This window comes from Scyliorhinus torazame, chromosome 2 (assembly GCF_047496885.1).
Source record: "Scyliorhinus torazame isolate Kashiwa2021f chromosome 2, sScyTor2.1, whole genome shotgun sequence".
NCBI classification, from domain to species: domain Eukaryota; kingdom Metazoa; phylum Chordata; class Chondrichthyes; order Carcharhiniformes; family Scyliorhinidae; genus Scyliorhinus; species Scyliorhinus torazame.
In genome coordinates this window covers 186186445-186210786 of record NC_092708.1, presented here as the reverse complement: position 1 = coordinate 186210786, position 24342 = coordinate 186186445, and the positions used below count along the sequence as shown (strand labels likewise).

The 24342-nt window shown below is 48.1% G+C and overlaps 1 long non-coding RNA gene across 1 annotated transcript in view; it reads left to right on the top strand.

The window, feature by feature from the left end:
- LOC140407828 (uncharacterized) overlaps positions 1 to 23937 on the top strand; it is a 44907-nt gene extending 20970 nt beyond the window's left edge. The window contains exon 3 of the long non-coding RNA XR_011939830.1: positions 23848 to 23937. This is a non-coding gene — a long non-coding RNA (uncharacterized lncRNA). The remainder of the gene's footprint in view (positions 1 to 23847) is intronic.
- The last annotated feature ends 405 nt before the right edge of the window (positions 23938 to 24342 follow it).

Below are 24342 nucleotides of genomic sequence, written 5' to 3'. Positions count from 1 at the left end.
CCAGATAGGATGCTCTCTATCACACATCTGTAGAAGTTTGTGAGAGTCGATGCAGACATGCCAAATTTCTTTAACTTCCGTAGGAAGTAGAGACGTTGTTGAGCTTTCTTGACTGTTGCATCAACGTGAGTGGACCAGGACAGAATGTTGGTGATGGTGACCCCCAGGAATTTAAAGCTATCGACCATCTCCACTTCAGAGCCATTGTTGCAGACGGGAGTGTGGGTCGTGTTCCGCTTCCTGAAGCCGATGACCAGTTCCTTGACCTTTCCGACATTTAGAGAGAGGTTGTTTTCGGTACACCATGCAATCAAGTGATTTATCTCCCTCTAGTCTGATTCGTTATTGTTTGAGATACGGCCCACCACAGTTGTATCTTCCGCAAGCATATTGATTGAGTTGGAGTTAAATCTTGCCACAGAGTCAAGTGTGTATAGGGAGTACAGTAGAGGATTGAGCACACATCCTTGCGGGGCCCCGGTGTTGAGGACTATTGTGGAGGAGGTGCTGTTGCCTATCCAGACAGATTGCGGTCTGTTGGTGAGGAAGTCAAGGATCCAGCTGCACAGGGAGGGGTCAAGTCCAAGATTGCAGAGTTTGGTTATTAGGCTTGTCGGGATAATGGGGTGTTGAAGGCAGAGCTGTAGTCGATGAACAGCAGCCTTATGTGGGTGCAGATGGGCCCAAGAACTCCTTAAAGGTCAGTTGGGGCTTCAGGTGGGTTCGGGGATCGCGTCGGGGGGGTCGAGAGATCGGGACACCATTTTTAAATGGTGTCCCGATTTCCCCTTACACTGATGAGTTCCAGCAAGTGGTGCTCCTTATTGCAGGAAACGGGAGTAAGTGCGGCCTCGGTGGGGCATCCCCTGCGGAGCCCCCAAATAGAACCAGAATCCTGGTAGGTAGCATTGTGTTTCTGGGCATTACGAATGCCATGGAACACCCAGCTAAGTGCGCTTGTTACAGGACTCTGTTCCCACTTGGATAGATCACCCCCTCAGTGTGTGTGTGTGTGTGTCATAGAGTTCTACGGCACATAAAAATCCCTTCGGCCCATCATATCTGCACCGTTCAAAAACACCCAACTAACTATTCTAATCTCATTTCCAGCTCTTGGTCCATAACCTTGTATGCCTTGACATTAAAATGCACATCTAAATATTTCCTAAATGTTATGAGGGGCTCTGCCTCCAGCACCCTTTGCGAGTTCCAAACTCCCACCACCCTCTGGGTAAAAAGGTTTTTCCGTATATTCCGCTAAACCTCCTGCCCCTTACCTTAAATCTATGCCCTCTGTTCATTGATCCCTCCACCAAGGGGAAAGGTTTATTCCTATTGACTCTATCTATGCCCCTCATAATTATATATTCCCATAGCAGCTCAGCCCCCACTTTGCTTCTGTGAACTAGCCCTCCCAGCTAGCCTGGCAGCCCACGCCCATGGCATCTAGCATCTAACCCCCCCACTGGTTCCCCTCCAATTTCAGGTACAATAGATTAATTAATCTATCTATCTATGTATCTATCTATCCATCTATCTATCCATCCATCTATCTATCTATCCATCTATCTATCTATCTATCTATCTATCTATCTCTCTATTTATCCATCTAACTATCCATCTATCTATCCATCTATCTATCTATCCATCCATCCATCTATCCATCCATCCATCCATCCATCTATCCATCCATCTACCTATCCATCTATCTATCTATCTATCTATTAGGCTAAAGGGCGTAAAAGGTAGCAGGTCACCCACACTTCTGACGTGCATCTGAGGGACAAACCCAGACTTAGTGAGAGGGTTTGCAAGTGTAAGGAATTGTAAGGACACAGCATGGGCACCGGTGACGTTCGGCACAAGTAGCTGGGGGTCAATATCACCTGTAACATCTGCACATTTCACTGAATTAAATGTTGTTGATCACCACTTAAGGCCTCACATTCTTTCATAGAATCATGGAATCAGTGCAGAAGGAGGCCATTCGGCCCATCGAGTCTGCACCGGCTCTTGGAAAGAGCACCCTACCCAAAGTCAACACCTCCACCCTATCCCCATAACCCAGTAACCCCACCCAACACTAAGGGCAATTTTGGACACTAAGGGCAATTTATCATGGCCAATCCACCTAACCTGCACATCTTTGGACTGTGGGAGGAAACCGGAGCACCCGGAGGAAACCCACGCACACACGGAGAGGACGTGCAGACTCCGCACAGACAGTGACCCAAGCCGGAATCGAACCTGGGACCCTGGAGCTGTGAAGCAATTGTGCTATCCACAAGGCTACCGTGCTGCCCACTTAAGGCCTTTGATCCTCCTCCCAGTGGCATAGCGCTTTCCCCCATCTGGACACAGTTCTTCTCACTGGCGCTCAATTGGTTTGACCCACTCAGTGTGAATATTTCATTCTATCACAGTGATAGGATTCAGGCATGAACCAGTGATCCCTAGACTTCCGCCCCTAATCTCCCTCAAGAGCTAAGGGACAAAGGAATGTAGGGCTGAACCTCACTCAGAGAATCTACTCGTGGAGCCAGAGGTCATGGATGAGGTCTTGAATAAATATTTTTCATCGGTATTCACACAGAAGAAAGACATGGTAGTTGGAGATTGCAGTTGGGATGGTAAAGTTTGAGGGCACGTTAAGAATAATAAGGATGAGGCCATAAATGTGCATAAATCCCAAGGGTCCGATTAAATGTATCCCAGGCTGCAATGGGAGGCAAGGGAGGAAATTGCTGGGGCCCTGACAGAAATATTTATATTTTCGCTGGCCACAGGTGAAGTGCCAGATGACTGAAGATAGCAAATGTGGAAGGGCAGCAGAGATAAGCCAGGTAATTACAGACCAGTTAGTCTAATGTCAGTGATAGGGAAATAATTAGGAATAATTCTGGGGGGCAGGATTAATAAACAGTTGGAAAGGCAGGGATTGATCAGGGATAGTCAGCACAGATTCATTGGTGGGCGATCCTGTCTAATTAATTTAACTAAGTTTTTTGAAAAGGTAACTAAAAATATTAATGAGGGTGGTGCAGTTTATGTGGTTTACATGGACTTCAGTAAGGCTTTTGACAAGGTCCCACATGGAACGCAGGTCCAAAAGGTTAGAGCCCATGGGATCCTGATAAGTGTAAGGTGATGCATTTTGGGTGGTATAATAAGGGTAGGATATACACAATGAACGGTAGGTTCCTAAAGACTATTGAGGAAAAAGGGACCTTGGTGTACAAGTCCATAGATCCCTGAAGATGGCAGCGCAGGTAGATAGGATGATAAAGAAGGCATACTGAATACTTGCCTTCATTAGCCAGGGTGTGGAATGTAAAATCAGTGTTCAGCCATTTGGCCCATTGAGTCTGCACCGACCCTTGGAAAGAGTACCCTACCTAAGCCCACGCCCCAAACCTATCCCCCTAACCTCACCTAACCTTTTGGACATTGAGGAGCATGACCAATCCACCTAACCTGCACATCTTTGGACTGTGGGAGGAAGCCAGAGCACCCAGAGGAATCCCACGCAAACATGGGGAGAAAGTGCAAACTCCCCACAATCACCCGAGACTGGAATTGAATCAGGACCCTGGCACTGTGAGGCAGCAGTGCTAACCACTGTGCCACCATGCCATCCCAACCACAGAACCATAGAATTCCTACAGTGCAGAAGGAGGCCATTCAGCCCATCAAGTCTGCACCGACCCTCTGAAACAACGCCCTACCTATGTCCATTCACCCGCCCTATCCCCATAACCCCACTTAATCTGCACCTCTTTGGACTGTGGGAGGAAACCGGAGTACCCGGAGGAAACCCATGCAGACACAGGGAGAATGTGCAAAATCCAGACAGACAGTCACCCAAGGCCGGAATTGAACCCTGGTCCCTGGTGCTGTGCGGCAGCAGTGCTAACCACTGTGTCACCATATAGGAGCAGGGAAGTCTTGATACAACTTTATAAAATATTGGTTCGGCCACAGATTAAATATGGTGTGCCATTCTGGTCGCCACATCATTGGAAGGATGTGATTGCACTGGAGGGGGTACAGAGGAGATTCACCACTATGTTGCCTGGGATGGAACGTTTCTGCTATGATGAGAGACTGGATTGGCTGGGTTTGTTTTCCCTGTAGCAGAGGAGGCTGAGGGCGGATCTGATAGAGGTGTACAAAATTATGATAGGGTAGATCATAAGAATATTTTCCCCATGGAAGAGGTGTCTAAGACCAGAGGGCATAGGTTTAAGGTGAGGAGTATGTGGTTTAGAGGAGACCTGAGGAAACATTTTTTCACCTAGAGGGTGGTGGAAGAATGGAAAGCGCTGACTGAGAGGGTGGTGGAGCAGGTACACTTACAACATTTAAGAAGCATATGGACTGTCTGCATGGGATTCACCCCCACAACCCAAAGATGTGATGGTTAGGTGGATTGGCCACGCTAAATTGCCCTTTAATTGGAAAAGAAAAATAATTGGCTGCTCTAAATTAATTTTTTAAAAGGGGCAGCACGGTGGCACAGTGGATAGCACTGCTGCATAACGGCGCCGAGGTCCCAGAATGGATCCCGGTCCTGGGTCACTGTCCATGTGGAATTTGCACATTCTCCCCGTGTTTGCGTGGGTTTCACCCCCACAACCATGGGTAGGTGGATTGGCCACGCTAAATTGTCCCTTAATTAGAAAAAATGAATTGGGTACTTTCAATTTTTTTTAAAAAAGCATATGGACGAGCATGTACATGTGAAGTAACAGATGAACTATGGTTGATCACACCACACTATATAGTAAATGATAGATGCGACCAAGACAGAGTCCATGGATTTCTCAAGAACCCACCCAGATGTGAGTAAACACCAAGTCAAACAATACACCAGTGACTGCATGACTCTCTGGCTTATATTAGTGTGTGATTTCTTGGTTGCTATTAAACCATTCAGATGTGAATCAAAGCAAAATGGGTCATTGTGGCTCAACAGTTGAATCCTGATCTGCCTCTTATGCAAACTGGAATTAAGATGTGTCGAGTTAGCCGGTGTCCTGACACTACTTGGATTTTCTATTTGGAATCCAGCCTAATGTAAAGTCAGCATTTCTAATGTGCCCAGCTGTCCCAGTGGACCTCCTGTGATTTAAATTTTTTTTATTTAGTAAGGATTCTTCTAAATATCATGGAAAATGTGACTTTCCATCCTACTCTCCAAAGACTAAAGGGGTTGAGCTGAAATATGATGCAGTGAAATGAAATTGGCAGCACTACTCTGCCTTGTCAGCTGTGCAGAACGATTTGAAAGAGGGGCTTGGAATTTCCTAAATTACACCACACCATTGGATAGAATAGCGGCATCCCAGCCAGGGAGATCTTCCTGGCTGATATTCCTTCCTGCCACCAGGCCATAGCGAGGTTGGGCAGAGCCCATTCCATTGCATCACTTCTCTGTCTTCGGGCACTGACCCCACTGACATCAGTACCATTGGGTGGAGGTGCCTGCAGCCCCTCAAGCTGCTGAGGAAGGCCTACTGAGGCCAGTCTTTTATGGAATGGTCTTGGGATTGGGTACCTCCTGAAGTCCAAGCTCCTAGTGATTTTAGGACTAGTCCGAGGACCAAAACTAAAAATAATTCATCCAATCGCCTCCTTCTTCTTCTGGTCCTATATGGGTCCCTCTGTAGCAACACTGTTGTCCTGTCCATCTCCAGTCCCAGTGGATTCCCTCTTGTGCCTGGGATCCCACCAGGAGTCTGTCTTACCTCAATAATGAGACCAGCCCTAGAAGTTGGGTGATGGTGGGATTGGATTAATGGGCAGAAATCCCACTTCTACTCTGTACTACCTGGAGAAGGGAAAGCTCAAGCCAATATCAGATACTGTACCATAGCTCTGTGGTGAAAAACTTCACCTAGTCTTTCAGAAGATGCGTTTCTAACTGTTTCAAATTGGTTCATAAGTTACTGTTTACTCCGGGTTTTATTTCTTGGATTGGTTTCTGACACTAGCGACACCCTCTTCCACAAACACGAGAGCAGATAAACGTTGGACAGGAATGTCCAGACTATTGCTGGAGGCCACATGTTCTGTGATCTGGCCCATGATACAAGCAGCTTAATTCTGTCCCTTAATTCCTGCACTCTGCTTCATCCTGCTTTGAATGTCATTAGCAAAGGGTTTGGAAAGGGATGGCCTTAGAGATGCTGCCACACTGGGATAAAAAAAATCCCTTAATCTTCACACCAAGAGCTCTTCATACCAGCTGCTTGTGATACATAGCAGGAGCGTTACAATTTATATATGTGGTCCTCTATCCCACCAAAATGGTGCAGAAAGACTAAAAGGTGCACTCCTGGAGTAGAGACTGTTTGCAACATTGGGTGCGACTTTTTGGGTCCATTGGCCATGGGCACAACTCCTGTCATGGCCATTAAATTTTGTCAGAGGGTCAGAACAGGTTTTGCCCCAATAGATCTAGGTTAAAGATCTTCCCCGCCCCACCGGCGATGTGATGGGTGTGAACCTGAGTTCTACAAATTTACATGCATTTCAATATAATTAAGAGGCTTTACAGTACACTGTAGCGCCTGGCCCTGTGAAATATGCACCCCCCTCCCCCAACTCCCCACCTCTTTGCAGTGTGATGTCGCTTTGGCATGATTCACTAGTGGTTTTCGAACTCAAAGGTCAGTCATGACAGCCATGCTGGGGGTGGGGAGGTGCTGGAGGCCCTGGGGTTGAGGGGTTGAGGGGTTGAGGGCCAAGGCTGGGAATTGGCCCCTGGCACCCTAGCAGTGGTCCCTGAGCACTACTCCCTGGCAGTACCAGGGGATGGTGCCCTGATCTCTGTCCAGCTGGTTTGCCAGCTGTACCAGGCCCCACCCAAACTGATGCTGCAAACTGCGACCCTCCCTCCCCCGATTTCCTTTTGCAGCGCGAGAAGACCTGGGGCTGGACTTTTTGGCCTTGCCCGCCGCAAGACCGCCACAGACTGGACGGGGACCATGTAAAGGTCCGTTGACCTCGGGTGGGAATTATTTCTGGTCACTGGGCGGCCGCAGCTGGAAAACCCTGCCCTGGTTTGGAAACTTGTCTGTGTTTCTGGAGAAAAACATACTGGTTTTCAGTCAGACCCAAACAGTTTGCCATTTTCTTATAAAATTCTGCCCATTGTCCTTTGAAGTTGCCAAGGGTGAAGAATCACATGAGAAAGCTATTAAAGGTCTGTCAGGGGTTTTGGAGTGTTTGCATTTGTATGTGGAAAAATCAAATGATTTAATTATTTAATTAAAGCACTTTGAGGCATTCAAGAGTGCTTTGGATGATTATTCGAATAGAAACAATGTGCAGGAGTACAGGGAAAAGGCAGGGGAATGGCACTGAGTCACGATGCTCATTTGGAGAGCTGATGCTAACACAATGGGCCAAATTGCCTCCTTCTGCCACAGAACTATTCTGTGATTCTGTGATAATGAAGATCCTGGGCTGGATTCTCCATTTCTGAGGCTAGGTTCCGATGCCAATGGAGGATCCGTGGTGTTTCACGATGGGAAAATTGGCAAGAAACCCTCACTGATTCTGCTACCGGTGAGGGGTTAGCACTGTGGCCACGTGAAACACCCGCGGAATGCGCTTGGAGAATCTCCAGGTCCCGTGCTGCACATGCGCAGGGCTGACAAGCTGCAGCCCTTTCCCAGGCCCTTTCACTTGTGGCCCACGCCATCGGGAACTCGGCCCCTCGGAGGCGGAGCATCATGGGATTACGACTGCCCGCGATTCGGAGGGGGTGGGGCATCGCGACCCGGCATCAAACTGGCGCCTGCCCTGATTCCAGCGGCGGGAGCCATTCTCTGCCCGATCGCTGTTCCCGATTTCAGCGTCGGGCTACGAAGAATCCCGCCCCCCGTTTCACTGATTGATGAAAGTGCAGGAAAATTCAAACCCTGATCTATTCCTTTAATCCTGCTCCCTCTGAGTGTGTGTTTCCCTCGCCTGTTCAGGGACTTTTTTCAGAGATGTATGCTCAGTGTGGTGCAGGGTGACACTGCTCGAGCGATTAATCAGCTCTGACGTTTCCATAGATTGGCAACTTCAGCTCAGATGCAGAATAGGCTGCACGCAACTTTGAACTCTGCCTGCATTGCCTTGGCAAAGTGCCCGGCCACAGTTTCAAAAGGAGGATCTATTCTACGACAGTGAGAAACTTCCATTTCCCATGTTGTCTATCCTTATGGTATCTTAGGGTGGCTGCTGAACCAGTGCCAATGGTGTCAAAGTTTAAGGGGAATTTTGAGCTGTAGCTTCAAGTCCTCTGAGGACAGGATTGTTGTCCATCTGATTTAATTTCACTTATACACTTTAGGGGTGAGACAGACTTCTTTTTGTTTAACTTTAAGGCAATTCATGACAAACAGTATGCCCTGCCAAGTTCAGAACTATGTTAATGTGTTATCGAGCATTAATCCAGCTGTAATGTTTCATTTGGGAAAAAACAATGTTTCTCTGACGTCAGAGGAACAGTCCGCTTTGACACCAAATCAAGATGAATCCTGTCATCCTTCTTTACAAAATTCCATCAAATTTTGTCTCCTAGTGCAGATGACATTTTAATCATTATAGATCTCATCATATAATAGACATACTGTAATTAAAATCTGAAATGCTCCTCGAATTCTGGGCATATTGTAAATTAACCTCTTTCTCCCTCGTTTGGCTTTAGTTCATTATTCTGGCTTCTCCTTCCAATTGGGATGAAGTCCCTGTCTGATCCTGCACTGAGTCATGTTTAAGATAGGGTGGAGGCAAATCCTTTGAATCTCAGGAGTTGCTTTTACTCAACAAGAAGCACTCCGCAAACAATGAATGTTGCAATGTGGGGCACATATTTAAAGGGTACCTGGATCCAAACCTGAAGTGTTGTAACCTGCAAGTCTACTGGCTGGAGCTGTAAAATGGGACTAGAATGGGCAGACAGTTTTTTTGGCCGGTACAGACACCGATGGACTGAATGGCCTTTTTCTGTTCCGTAACTTTTCTATGGTATCTATCTATGTATCTATCTAAGCATCTATCTATATTCTATACTTCTATATCTATCTTTTGCAGTGGGGTGAAAGGTTTTCACAGGCTCTCGATAGTCTGTGAGGCCCTCTAATTTAGACTGTGCAATGATCAAAGCCTTGGACACCATCAAGTAAATGAGTTATGTTCGTTGGACAGAGATTGTAACAGGACAAATTGTCCTTGATATTAGGTAATAACAGGGTTGAGGAGGAAATAATATTGTCATAGAACTCTTTTTGACAATCTTCTCACCAACCACTCCAAGATTGTATGTCTTCATCAGGTTAATGCGTATGCTGTGTACAATGGATGAAATGGACCTTCTTTTCCAATCTTACATCCATCTATCTAGTCTGCACACTTTCATTAATTGCCATTTTCTGGGAAAGATTACATCTGTACCCTAAATATTCTCAATCATGTGTCCCTTTATATGGCACATGTGGAAAGGCCTCATCAGGACTTTTGGCTATGGTCCAATAGAATAGAATCCATAAAATCCCTACAGTGCAGAAGGAGGCCATTCTATCATGGTCAATCCAACTAACCTGCACACCTTTGGACTGTGGGAGGAAACCTGAGCACCCGGAGGAAACCCACGTAGACATGGGAGAATGTGCAAACCTGCATAGCAGATACTGAATAATCTGCTCTGCTCCTTCTGGTGTCAATGTGGATTAATCCAGGTCTGAAAGTATTGTGCTGACATGCTTCATCTAATCTTCCCTTTAGAATTGATCTCAGAGAGAGTATGACTTTGATTTATTAGGATGACGCCTGAACACCAAGGGTTAAGTTACGAGGAGCAATTACACAAACTTGGCGATGTTTCTGTATCATTTAGGAGGTTAACGATTGATTTGTCTGAATTTTCAAGATATTAGGGGAAGCAGATAGGGCAGATTGAGAGTAACTATTTCCGCTGGTTAGGGAATCTAGAACTAGAGAGTATAGCCTGGGAATAAGAGCCAGGCTTTTCAGGAACAGGATTAGGAAACACAAAGGTTTGAATAATTTGGGGACTCCTGACTACAAATGACAATTGATGCTCGATTAATAGTTGGTTTAAATCTGAGATTAATAGATTATTGTTTGCCGAGGACATTAAGAGGAATGGGTAAAAGGGCAGGTGGTGGATTTAGGTTGCAGACCAGCCACAATCTCACTGAAAGGTGGAATGGGTTCAAAGGGCTGAATGGCCTCCTCCTGTTCCTATATTCTGATGTAACTGAAGTTAGTTGATTCTGGGCTACCATTTGAAACAATCAGTTCACAATTTTGATGTTCCCAAGCTCATTTACGGTGTCAGGGGAGGGGGAATCCTCTCAGGAGGGGGTGGGAAGGTGCTGGCCAGTCGGTAAGGAGGTATTGTACCTCCATTTAATGTTGCTTTTATTTTAACAGCTGCAGTCTGGCTTCCCTAGGCCTGAGGAAATCTGACTTTGCAGCACTTCTTGTGGACCTGGAGGAACAGGAATGTTTTCATGGGACTAGTAATGCAGGGTAATGATCTGGTTCGTATCCCATCATGGCAGATGGCGACATTGAAATTAAATTAAAATATGAAATTAAAAGTCTAAGGATGACAGGGAAACGAATGTTGATTGTGGTAAAAACCCATCAGGATCACCCATGTCCTTTACCTGGCCAGCATCTTCCAGTCTTCTCTAAACCCCAGAGGACTGGAGAATTGCAAATGTTATGTCCTTGTAAGGATAGCCCCAGTAATTAAATGCCAGTCAGTTTAACATCAATAGTGAGCAAGCATCTAGAAACAATTATTCAGGAAAGGATTAGTCGTCACATAGAAAAATGTGGGTTGATTAGGAAGAGCCAGCATGGATTTCTTATGGGGAAATTGTGTATAACTAACTTTTGGAGTTTTTTGAGGGGGTAACAGAAAGGGTCAATCAGGGTATTGCTGTTGATGTGATGCACATCGACTGTCAGAAGGCATTCAATACAGTACCACACAAGAGACTTACGAGAAAAATTATAGCTCATGAATAAAAGAGAGAGTAGCAATATGGATACAAAATTGGTTGAATACTAGGATGCAGAGAGTAATAATCAATGGATAGCGTTCGGACTGGAAGAAGGTTTGTGCTGGTGTTCCCCAGGGGCCGGTGTTGGTACCCTTGCTTTTCCTGATATATACTAAATGATCTAGATCTTGGTGTGCAGTGGACAGTTTCAAAGTTTGTGGATGATACAAAACTTGGAAGTGTTGTAAACTGTGAAGAGGACAGTGTAGAACTTCAAAAGGACATAGACAAGTTGGTGCAGTGAGCAGATCGGTGGCAGATGAAGTTCAATGTGGAGAAATGTGAGGTGATTCATTTTGGTAGGAAGAACATGGAGAGACAATATAAAATAAAGAGTAAAATTCTGAAAGGGGGTGCAGGAGTAGAGGGACCTGGGTGTTTATGTGCATAGGTTATTGAAGGTGGCAGGACATGTGGTGAGAGCAGTTAATAAAGGGAGGCGATGGTGTAGTGGTATTGTCACTGGACTAGTAAACCAGAGATCCTGAGTGATGCTCTGAGGACCCAGGTTCAAATCCCGCCACTGCAGATGGTGAAATTTGAATTCAATTAAAAGTCTAATGATGACCATGAAAACATTGTCGATTGTCGTAAAAACCCATCTGGTTCACTAATGTCCTTTAGGGAAGGAAAACTGCCGTCCTTACTCAGACTGGCCTATATGTGACTCTAGACCCACAACAATGTGGTCGACTCTTAACTGTCCCCTCAAGGGCAATTAGGGATGGGCAATATATGCTGACTCAGACAGTGATTCCCACGTTCCATAGACATAACATAGAACATACAGTGCAGAAGGAGGCCATTCGGCCCATCGAGTCGGCACTGACCCACTTAAGCCCTCACTTCCACCCTATCCCCATAACCCAATAATGCCTCCTAATCTTTTTGAACACTAAGGGCAATTTAGCATGGCCAATCCACCTAACCTGCACATCTTTGGACTGTGGGAGGAAACCGGAGCACCCGGAGGAAACCCACGCAGACACGAGGAGAACGTGCAGACTCCGCACAGACAGTGACCCAGCGGGGAATCGAACCTAGGGCCCTGGCGCTGTGAAGCCTCAATGCTATCCACTGTGCGACCGTGCTGCCTCATGAATGGATAAAGAAAAAAAATATATATATATAGCATTCTGGGTTTTATTAATCGGGGCATCGTGTACAAGGGCAAGGAACTTATACAAGACACTAGTTAGAACTCAGTTGGAGTACAGCTCCGGGCACCACACTATAGGAAGGACGTGAATGCATTGGAGAGAGTACAGGACAGATTTACAAGAATGGTTCCAGGAATGAGAAACTTCAGTTATGAGGATAGATTGGAGAGATTGGGATTGTTCTCCTTGGAGAGAAGAAGGCTATTTAACAGCGATGTTCAAAATGATTAGGAGACTGGACAGAGTAGACAGGGAGAAACTGTTCCCGCTCGTAAAAGGATTGAGAACAAGACACAGATTTAAGATGATTTGGAAAAGAAACAAATCTGGGGCGAAATTCTCCCCCAACGGCGCGATGTCCGCCGACTGCCGCCCAAAACGGCGCCAATCAGACGGGCATCGCACCGCCCCAAAGGTGCGGAATGCTCCGCATCTTTGGGGGCCGAGTCCCAACATTGAGGGGCTAGGCCGGCGCCGGAGGGATTTCCGCCCCGCCAGCTGGCGGAAACGGCGTTTGTTGCCCCGCCAGCTGGCGCGGAAATGACATCCCCGGGCGGCGCATGCGCAGGAGCGTCAGCGGACGCTGACAGTTTCCCGCGTATGCGCAGTGGGGAGAGTCTCTTCCGCCTCCACCATGGTGGAGGCCGTTGCGGAGGCGGAAGGGAAAGAGTGCCCCCACGGCACAGGCCAGCCCGCGGATCGGTGGGCCCCGATCGCGGGTCAGGCCACCGTGGGGGCACCCCCCGGGGTCAGATCGCCCCGCGCCCCCCCAAGGACCCCGGAGCCCACCCACACCGCCTTGTCCCGCCGGTAAATACCTACTTTCATTTACGCCGGTGGGACAGGCAATTTCTCGGCGGGACTTCGGCCCATCCGGGCCGGAGAATTGAGCGGGGGGGCCCGCCAACCGGCGCGGCCCGATTCCCGCCCCCGCCCAATCTCCGGTACCGGAGACTTCGGCAACCGGCGGGGGCGGGATTCATGGCGGCCAACAGCCATTCTCCGACCCGTTGGGGGGTCGGAGAATGACGCCCCAGATGTGAGAAATAACTTTTTCACACACTGAATGGTTGGGGTCTGGAATGCACTACCTGGGAGTGTGGTGGAGGCAGGTTCAATTGAGGCATTCAAAAGGACATTAGATGATTCCTTGAATAGAAACAAGGTGCAGGAGTATGGGGGAAAGGCAGGGGAACAGCACTAAGTCATAATGCTCATTTGGAGAACTGGGGCGAAATTCTCCGGAAACGGCGCGATGTCCGCCGACTGGTGCCCAAAACGGCGCAAATCAGTTGGGCATCGCGCCGCCCCGAAGGTGCGGAATGCTCCGCATCTTTGGGGGCCGAGCCCCAACCTTAAGGGGCTAGGCCCACGCCGGACTGATTTCCGCCCCGCCAGCTGGCGGAAAAGGCCTTTGGTACCCCGCCAGCTGGCGCAGAAATGACATCTCCGGGCGGCGCATGCGCTGGAGCGTCAGCGGCCGCTCACGGCATCTCCGCACATGCGCAGTGGAGGGAGTCTCTTCCGCCTCCGCCATGGTGGAGACCGTGGCGAAGGCGGAAGGGAAAGAGTGCGCCCACGGCACAGGCCCGCCCGCGGATCGGTGGGCCCCAATCGCGGGCCAGGCCACCGTGGGGGCACCCCCGGGGCCAGATCGTCCCGCGCACCCCCCAAGGACCCCGGAGCCCGCCCGTGCCGCCTTGTCCCGCCGGTACAGGTAGGTGGTTTAATCTATGCCGGCGGGACAGGCATTTTAGCGGCGGGACTTCGGCCCATCCGGCCCGCCAACCGGCGCGGCGCGATTCCCGCCCCCGCCAAATATCCGGTGGTGGAGAATTTGTCAACCGGCGGGGGCGGGATTCACGCCAGCCCCCGGTGATTCTCCGACCCGGCGGGGCGGTCGGAGAATCTCGCCCCTGGTGCAGACAGGATGGATTCTGTGAACAGCACCACACAACATTCTTAATGTGGGGTAAAAAAGAAATCTCTATTTGAAAAGGGAGAGTAGATTACTTTGTTCTTGTAAATCAGCTCAGTGTGTAAAGTTAAAGGGGATGTGTAAATATTAGATCTGCTTTATCTGTATTTTCCACCAACCAAGGGTCCATACAAAGAGCAGAACTTCACAGGATTAAGAATCAGAATTCTAGGACATAGAAAAAAAGGAATGTGCATTTCTATAACACCTTTCATGACCTCAAAAAGCTCCAAAGTGTTTTATAGCCAATAAGGTGCTTTTTGAATTGTAGTCACTGTTGTAATGTAAGAAATATAGTCATCAGTTTGCAGACAGTAAGATCCCAGAACAGAATGTGCCATGCAGACACTAAGATGTCAAGGTAGCTAAGATTCTAGGCAATGTGAGTTTACATTTTTATCAGTATTCCACGAGTCCTCCTGACCCAGTCTTAGCAAAAGATATTTTGAGAATCTGCATCATTATCATGTGTCAAAATAATTATAATTGACTGCTCCGCCTTCAAAGAAATTTAAGGTCTTAAATTCTGCACAGTGACACAACCATCCAATGTTTACCACATTCATATAGAATCTCTTTGTTCACTATTTTAGCATAGACATTGATCATTTTTGAAATTTTAAGCAGTGGATTATATTCAATGCGTTTCTCTTTGTTAAGAATGCTAGTGTTAGAAATAAACCAGCAGACTTCCGGGTGCGGCGATGACCAGCTAAGTCGCACGTTTCGGCAGCTCCCGGTGGAACGGACTTTTGGGCTCTTAATAGGAGCCCCAACGGCAATTTTAACGGCTAAAAACGCTGTGCGGTAAACCAGAAGGGAATTCCCCCTGGATACGGATGGAAAAAGGAGGGGAAAGTGGCCGGATTGCAGTGGATCCCTTAGAGCAGCGGCAAGGAAGGCAAGCAAAAACCAAGATGGCGTCGGAAGGTGGCAGTTTAATATGGGGCCCTGAACAACAAGAGTTCTTGAAATGCTGTGTGGAAGAACTCAAAAAGGAAATGAAGAAAGAGCTGTTGGCCCCGATATTACAGGCGATCGAAGGGCTAAAGGATGAGCAAAAGACCCAGGAGCGGGAGCTTCGGGTCGTGAAGGCAAAGGCTGCCGAGAATGAGGACGACATACAGGGCCTGGTGGTGAAGACGGAGATGCACGAGGCACACCATAAACGATGTGTGGAAAGACTGGAGGTGCTGGAGAACAACGCGAGGAGGAATAACTTAAGGATTCTTGGTCTTCCTGAAGGTGCGGAGGGAGCGGACGTCGGGGCATATGTGAGCACGATGCTGCACTCGTTAATGGGAGCGGAGGCCCCGGCGGGCCCGCTGGAGGTGGAGGGAGCATACCGAGTGATGGCGCGAGGACCGAGAGCAGGAGAAATTCCCAGAGCCATAGTGGTGAGATTCCTCCGTTTCAAGGACAGAGAGATGGTCCTTAGATGGGCAAAGAAAACTCGGAGCAGTAAGTGGGAGAACGCGGTGATCCGCGTATACCAAGACTGGAGTGCGGAGGTGGCGAGAAGGAGGGCGAGCTTTAATCGGGCCAAGACGGTGCTTCACAAAAAGAAGATAACATTCGGGATGCTGCAACCGGCAAGACTGTGGGTCACATACCAAGGGAGGCACCACTACTTTGAGACGGCGGATGAGGCGTGGACTTTTATCGTGGAAGAAAAATTGGAATGATCGGGTTATTAAAAAGAACGTTTGAAACAAAGTGGTGGGGCGAGTATGGGGGGGCGAAGAGGGGGGTAAAAAGGGGGGAAAGAGGAGTTTTATGTTATTAATCCTGCGATGTGGTAACTTTTCTCTCTTCCACAGGTGGTGGTGGGGGGAGGAAAGGAGGTGGAGGAGATGGGGCGTTGGCCATTGGGGGCGGGGCCAAGGGTGAAGCGCGGGCTTGGTTCCCGCGCTATGATAATCATGGCGGGAATAGGGAAGCAGGAAGGAGGGGGCGTCGCACGGTGCGAGCCGAGGTCACGGGGGGATGCCGAGGTCGGCCAGAGTTTGCTGACTTCTGGGAGCAACATGGGGGGGTGTAACTACGCTAGTGGGGGATCTAGCGGGGGGGGGTGAGGGGGGAATTATTGGGTTGCTGCTGCTGCTGGGGAGAGGGGGGAGCTGGTATGGGGTGGGGTGGGCGGGAGGGCACCGCCTGGGGGGGGGACACAGCTGCGTGGGAACCGGGGGAGGAGCTGGAAAAAGGGGATGGCTAATCGACAAGTGGGGGGGGTAAAAAGCCCCCCAACCCGGCTGATCACGTGGAATGTGAGAGGGCTGAACGGGCCGATAAAAAGGGCAAGGGTACTCGCACACCTTAAGAAACTTAAGGCAGACGTGGTTATGTTACAGGAGACGCACTTGAAACTGATAGACCAGGTTAGACTACACAAAGGATGGATGGGGCAGGTGTTTCATTCGGGGCTAGATGCGAAAAACAGGGGGGTGGCTATATTAGTGGGGAAGCGGGTAATGTTTGAGGCAAAGACTATAGTGGCGGATAGCGGGGGCAGATACGTGATGGTGAGTGGCAAATTACAGGGGGAGACGGTGGTTTTGGTAAACGTATATGCCCCGAACTGGGATGATGCCAATTTTATGAGGCGTATGCTAGGACGCATCCCAGACCTAGAGGTGGGAAAGTTGGTAATGGGGGGAGATTTCAATACGGTGTTGGAACCAGGGCTGGACAGGTCGAGGTCCAGGACTGGAAGGAGGCCGGCAGCAGCCAAGGTGCTTAAAGATTTTATGGAGCAGATGGGAGGAGTAGACCCGTGGAGATTTAGCAGACCTAGGAGTAAGGAGTTTTCGTTCTTCTCCTATGTCCACAAAGTCTATTCGCGAATAGACTTTTTTGTTTTGGGAAGGGCGTTGATCCCGAAGGTGAGGGGAACGGAGTATACGGCTATCGCCATTTCGGATCACGCTCCACACTGGGTGGACTTGGAGATAGGGGAGGAAACAGAAGGGCGCCCACCCTGGAGAATGGACATGGGACTAATGGCAGATGAGGGGGGGTGTCTAAGGGTGAGGGGGTGCATTGAAAAGTACTTGGAACTCAATGATAATGGGGAGGTCCAGGTGGGAGTGGTCTGGGAGGCGCTGAAGGCAGTGGTTAGAGGGGAGCTGATATCAATAAGGGCACATAAAGGAAAGCAGGAGAGTAGGGAATGGGAGCGGTTGCTGCAAGAACTTCTGAGGGTGGACAGGCAATATGCGGAGGCACCGGAGGAGGGACTGTACAGGGAGAGACAAAGGCTACACGTAGAATTTGACTTGCTGACAACGGGTACTGCAGAGGCACAGTGGAGGAAGGCACAGGGTGTACAGTACGAATATGGGGAGAAGGCGAGCAGGTTACTGGCCCACCAATTGAGGAAAAGGGGAGCAGCGAGGGAAATAGGGGGAGTGAGGGATGAGGAAGGAGAGATGGAGCGGGGAGCGGAGAGAGTGAATGGAGTGTTCAAGGCATTTTATAAAAGATTATACGAAGCTCAACCCCCGGATGGGAGGGAGAGAATGATGGGCTTTCTGGACCAGCTGGAATTTCCTAAGGTGGAGGAGCAGGAGAGGGTGGGACTGGGAGCACAGATCGAAATAGAGGAAGTAGTGAAAGGAATTAGGAGCTTGCAGGCGGGGAAGGCTCCGGGACTGGATGGATTTCCAGTTGAATTTTATAGGAAATATGTGGACTTGCTCGCCCCGCTACTGATGAGGACCTTTAATGAGGCAAAGGAAAGGGGACAGCTGCCCCCGACTATGTCTGAAGCAATGATATCGCTTCTCCTAAAGAAGGAAAAGGACCCGCTGCAATGCGGGTCCTATAGACCTATTTCCCTCCTAAATGTAGACGCTAAGATTCTGGACAAGGTAATGGCAATGAGGATAGAGGACTGTGTCCCGGGGGTGGTCCACAAGGACCAAACTGGGTTTGTGAAGGGGAGACAGCTGAATACGAATATACGGAGGCTGCTAGGGGTAATGATGATGCCCCCACCAGAGGGGGAAGCGGAGATAGTGGTGGCGATGGATGCCGAGAAAGCATTTGATAGAGTGGAGTGGGATTATTTGTGGGAGGTGCTGAGGAGATTTGGTTTTGGAGATGAGTATGTTAGATGGGTACAGCTCTTGTATAGGGCCCCGATGGCGAGTGTGGTCACGAATGGATGGGGATCTGCATACTTTCGGCTCCATAGAGGGACAAGGCAGGGATGCCCTCTGTCTCCGTTATTGTTTGCACTGGCGATTGAGCCCCTGGCAATAGCATTCAGGGGTTCCAGGAAGTGATGGGGAGTACTCAGAGGAGGAGAAGAACACCGGGTATCTCTGTATGCGGATGATTTGTTGTTATATGTAGCGGACCCGGCGGAGGGGATGCCAGAGATAATGCGGACACTTCGGGAGTTTGGAGAATTTTCGGGATATAAACTGAACATGGGGAAAAGTGAGTTGTTAGTGGTGCATCCAGGGGAGCAGAGCAGAGAAATAGAGGATTTACCGTTGAGGAAGGTAACGAGGGACTTTCGTTACTTGGGGATCCAGATAGCCAAGAATTGGGGTACATTGCATAGGTTAAATTTAACGCGGTTGGTGGAACAAATGGAGGAGGACTTCAAGAGATGGGACATGGTGTCCCTGTCATTGGCAGGGAGGGTGCAGGCGGTTAAAATGGTAGTCCTCCCGAGATTCCTCTTTGTGTTTCAGTGCCTCCCGGTGGTGATCACGAAGGCTTTTTTCAAAAGGATTGAAAAGAGTATCATGAGTTTTGTGTTGGCCGGGAAGACCCCGAGAGTGAGGAAGGGATTTTTACAGCGTAGTAGGGATAGGGGGGGGCTGGCACTACCGAGCCTAAGTGAGTACTACTGGGCCGCCAATATCTCAATGGTGAGTAAGTGGATGGGAGAAGAGGAGGGTGCGGCGTGGAAGAGACTGGAGAGGGCGTCCTGTAGGGGGACTAGCCTACAAGCTATGGTGACGGCCCCATTGCCGTTCTCACCGAAGAAATACACCACAAGCCCGGTGGTGGTGGCTACTTTGAAAATTTGGGGACAGTGGAGACAGCATAGGGGAAAGACGGGAGCCTTGGTGGGGTCCCCGATAAGAAATAATCAGAGGTTTGCCCCGGGGAGAATGGATGGGGGATTTGGAATATGGCAAAGAGCAGGAGTAACACAATTGAAAGATCTGTTTGTGGATGGGAAGTTTGCAAGTCTGGGAGCGCTGACCGAGAAATATGGGTTGCCCCAAGGGAATGCATTCCGGTATATGCAACTAAGGGCTTTTGCGAGGCAACAGGTGAGGGAATTCCCGCAGCTCCCGACGCAAGAGGTGCAGGACAGAGTGATCTCAAAGACATGGGTGGGGGACGGTAAGGTGTCAGATATATATTGGGAAATGAGGGACGAGGGGGAGATTATGGTAGATGAGCTGAAAGGGAAATGGGAAGAAGAGCTGGGGGAGGAGATTGAGGAGGGGCTGTGGGCGGATGCCCTAAGTAGGGTAAACTCATCGTCCTCGTGTGCCAGGCTAAGCCTGATACAATTCAAGGTGTTACACAGAGCGCATATGACTGGAGCACGGCTCAGTAAATTTTTTGGGGTGGAAGATAGGTGTGCGAGATGCTCGAGAAGCCCAGCAAATCATACCCACATGTTCTGGTCATGTCCGGCACTACAGGGGTTTTGGGTGGGGGTGACAAAGGTGCTTTCGAAAGTAGTGGGGGTCCGGGTCGAACCAAGCTGGGGGTTGGCTATATTTGGGGTTGCAGAAGAGCCGGGAGTGCAGGAGGCGAGAGAGGCTGATGTTTTGGCCTTTGCATCCCTAGTAGCCCGGCGCAGGATACTGTTGATGTGGAAGGAAGCCAAGCCCCCGGGGGTGGAGACCTGTATAAATGACATGGCAGGGTTTATAAAGCTGGAACCGATTAAGTTTGTCCTAAGGGGATCAGCTCAAGGGTTCACCAGGCGGTGGCAACCGTTCGTCGACTACCTCACAGAAAGATAGAGGGAATGGAAAAGAAGAAGGCAGAGTTAGTTTTCGTTTTTTGTTAGATATTATTTATTTTTTGTTTATAAAACAGGCCATTGTTATTTATACTGTTATATTACTGTGTAAAGGATACACAATGTACTGTGATGGTTGGCCAAAAATTTTCAATAAAATATATTTTTAAAAAAAGAAATAAACCAGCACGAATTTCATCATTTACATTTGACATCCATATGCGAATATCATACAACATAAATTCCAAAACCTCCTGCAATACATTATGTGCCTGATAGTTCTACTTGGGCAATCTAGAGATTGTTCAGATGCCATAATTCTCGAGAAGTTGGCTTATATACTCTCTGTAAATTCAAGGAACTACTTTGTTTCAAAAATTACTTGGACAGCTGGAATAGCAATTGACATTTGACGCTCTAGGTCAATGATCTAGAGTGATCTTCTTTCTTTGAAGAACATTACAAATCCTTGGCCTTGTAAACAAATAACTTACATTTATTTAATGCTTTTGTCGGGAAACACAGTTGCCAATTTGTGCATCACAAGATTCCACAAACAGAATATGAGATGAGCAATCATTTCAACTGCTTTGATATTATTGGTTAAGAGAAAAATGTCAGGAGAACTCCCCTGTTCTTTTTTAGAAAGTGTCATGGGGCCTTCTGTGTCCACACAAATCTAAAATATGGCAACTCCAGCAGTGCGGAGCTGCCTCAGTGTCTCAATGAAGTGTCCCTCCAGATTTTGTCTTTAAATCCTGATATGCAAGCTTGAATCCACAGCTTCTTATAACCAATAATCATCCTTACTTCGAGACATGAATCTTCCTCCCTTCCACTAGCTTCACCCCTGGAGTGACACCCCCACTCTGGCTCAAATATATACATTGTCAATGAAATGTTGCAGAGTACTTATCAAATATACTTGCTGCAGGAAATTATTGAATTGTAAATACAATTAATTAGTTATTTTAGCCTGTTTAAAGTTGATGCATTGTGATCATTTTTGTTAACTTCATCCCCCTCTCTGACAACTGTTCAGATTGTTCACAATCTTGGTTTCGCATTTGACACAAAATGAGTTTCTGACCACAAAGCCATACCTGCACCATCATTAACATGACTTATTTCCACCTCCATAACATTACCTGACTCTGCCCCTGCCTCAGTTTTGTCTGCTGAAGCCCTCTCTGCCTTTGTTAATTCGAGACTTGACAGTTCCAATGCTCTCTGCCTGGTCATCCATATCCTACCCTCCGTAAACCTGAGGCCATCCAAAACTCTGCTGGCAATGTCGAACTTGCAGCAAGTCGCATTCTCCCACCACCCCTGTGCTTGCTGACCTATACTAGCTCCTGGTTAAGCAATGCTCCAATTTTAAAATTCTCACCAAATCTGTCCATGGCTTAAGCCCTCCCTACCTTTGTAATCTTCTCCAGTCTGACAGTGCTCCCGGATATCTGTGCTCCTTTAATATTGGCCTATTGAGCAATTCTGATGTTAATTGCTGCACCATTGGCAGCCATGCCCTCAGCTGCTAAAGCCCTAAATTCTGGAATTCCCTCCCTCAACTCTCCACTGCTTTATTTCACCTCCCACCTTTAAGATGCTCATTAAAACTTATTGTGCAGAATTCTCTGACAATGGGCTATGTCCCCACGCCCGCGAGAAGACAGGCGCGAATCACTCTGGACTTTCCTGGAGAAAGTCCAGAGAGATTCACGCCCGTTTTGAAGGGGGCTAGCAGGGCCCTGGAGTAGTCCTTCCACCTCCAGCTGCCGATGCACTACCGGCCGCGGGTCCGCGCAACGTGGCGGACCCACACAGCGGGCTGGCCCCGACATTATGTCCCACCCCCCCCAGATCATGCGGGCCCGCCGATCTGTGGCTCCCGATCACGAGCCTGGCCGTCCTGGAGGACATCCCCGGTGACGGATCCCCCTGTCCCCACCAAGGCGGCCGCGGACTGAGTCCACAGCTGCCACTCCGAGCTCACGCCAGGTGGAACCATGAGTGAACCATGCCGGCAGGAACTCGGCCAGTTGCCGGCAGGGAATCGCCTTTTTCAATGGTCCCCGACAGGCGCCGCGTCAGTCCCCGGAGAATCGCGGGAAGGCGCCGGACCCGAGCGCGGTCTGACGCCCCATTATCCGCCCCCGCGCCGAGCGCGATTGCGGCAAGGAGGCTCAGAGATTCCCGGCCATTGTTTTGACCAGGATATTGATTTAGGATTTTGATAATTTATCCTAATATTTTACTGTGTGATTTGTCTGATGATGCTCCTGTACTTTGAGATGTTTTAATATGGTAAAGGCACTATACAAATGCAAGTTCTTATTTGTGATATTTTGAAAGGTTACTGAGGCAGTGCATTCCAGATGAAATGAAATGAATGAAATGAAAATCGCTTATGGTCACGAGTAGGCTTCAATGAAGTTACTGTGAAAAGCCCCTAGTCGCCACATTCCGGCGCCTGTTCGGGGAGGCTGGTACGGGAATTGAATCGTGCTGCTGGCCTGCCTTGGTCTGCTTTAAAAGCCAGCGATTTAGCCCAGTGAGCTAAACCAGCCCCTGTCCTAACCATACGCTGCGTAAAAACATTTTTCCTTATGACACTGTTACTTCTTTTGCCAGTCACTTTAATCGGTGCCCTCTGGTTCTGGATCCTTCTGCCAATTGGAACAGTTTCTTCCTGTATCCAGACCCCTCATCATTTTGAACACAGTCATACTGAGGTATATGGATCAAAATTCATCTGTCATTTTGTTTCACTCAGTGCTTTTTGCTTCACCACTGGTGTTCCCAGCATTTCAAATGACTGCAGATGTCTGCCCCATTCATTGCTGGGATTAAAGCAAAACCCTACAAGCTTCAGGATATTGAGAGAGCTAGATATAAGTAGAGAGGGAAAAGTATTTGGATTGGGGATCTGGACTGGACATTCAGTTTTGCGATGTGGGTGCTGCTGGAAAGGCCAGCATTTATTGGCTATTACTAATTTGCCTTGAAACCGAATGGGATGCTCAGCCATGTCAGAGGCAAGCACATGTTTCTGAATCTGTAGCCACATGTAGTCCAGGCTGGGTAAGGATGGCAGATTTCCTTCTCTAAAGGTCATCAGTGGACCAAATGGGTTTTTCCAACCATCCAAATGAGATTAGCATTTTATTTCAGATGTATTAAATCATTTAATTTATTTTCTCCCTCATGGGATTTGAATTAATATCTCCCATGTATTAGTTGGGGCTTCTGGCTTTCCAGTCCTGTAACATAACCACTTGGTTACATTCATTAGCAAGGTTTCCTGTTTAAATGCTTAAAAATGTAAGAACACTTTTGAATGTATAACAAAGAACAGAATTAATTATTTATTAGTATTCTCACATACAAAAACTTCTGCATCTTGAGAAACGGGATAAGTGGAGAGGGGAAACTAGGGACTAGATGTTATGGTTGTCATGTTTATATAGTGCTAAATAGTCAAATAGTGTGCCACATGCTCTCCCAACTATTTCTTCTAAAGCTCATTTGGTGTTGATTATGTTTCCAGTCAAATACATTATTCAAATCTCATTCAAATGTCCATTAATAATGTGCACACTGTCTTAAATGCAGCTTGTTTTAATCATGCCATCACAACATGAGGCAAGCAAAACATATGAAATGCGAAGGAGAAGATGGATCTTAGAAGAAACAATCCTAAATGGTCAGAAAGGGAAAAGAACAAGCAAACTTTGAAAGAGCATCTTTCAGCATGTCAGGATGTCCCAATTTGGTTCACAGCCATTAAGGTACTTTTGAAGTGTTGATGCTGTTGTAAGTTCAGGAAACAGGGCAGTCAATTTGCACAAATAGAAAAGTGGGAAATAACCAGATAACTTTGATCGAGTTGTTTGGAGCAGGACTGCTAACCAGGACACTAGGAGAATGCCCCTGCTTTTCATTGAATAATGCCATAGGACCTTTTATTGTCCATCTAAGAGACTCAATAGGGCCTTGATTTAATGTTTTATTTGTAAGTCAATGCCTCTAACTGTGTAGTACTTTGAACTGCACAGAAGAATTTGTTTGGTTTATCTACTTCAGGGATGAAATTCTCCGGTATCGGCG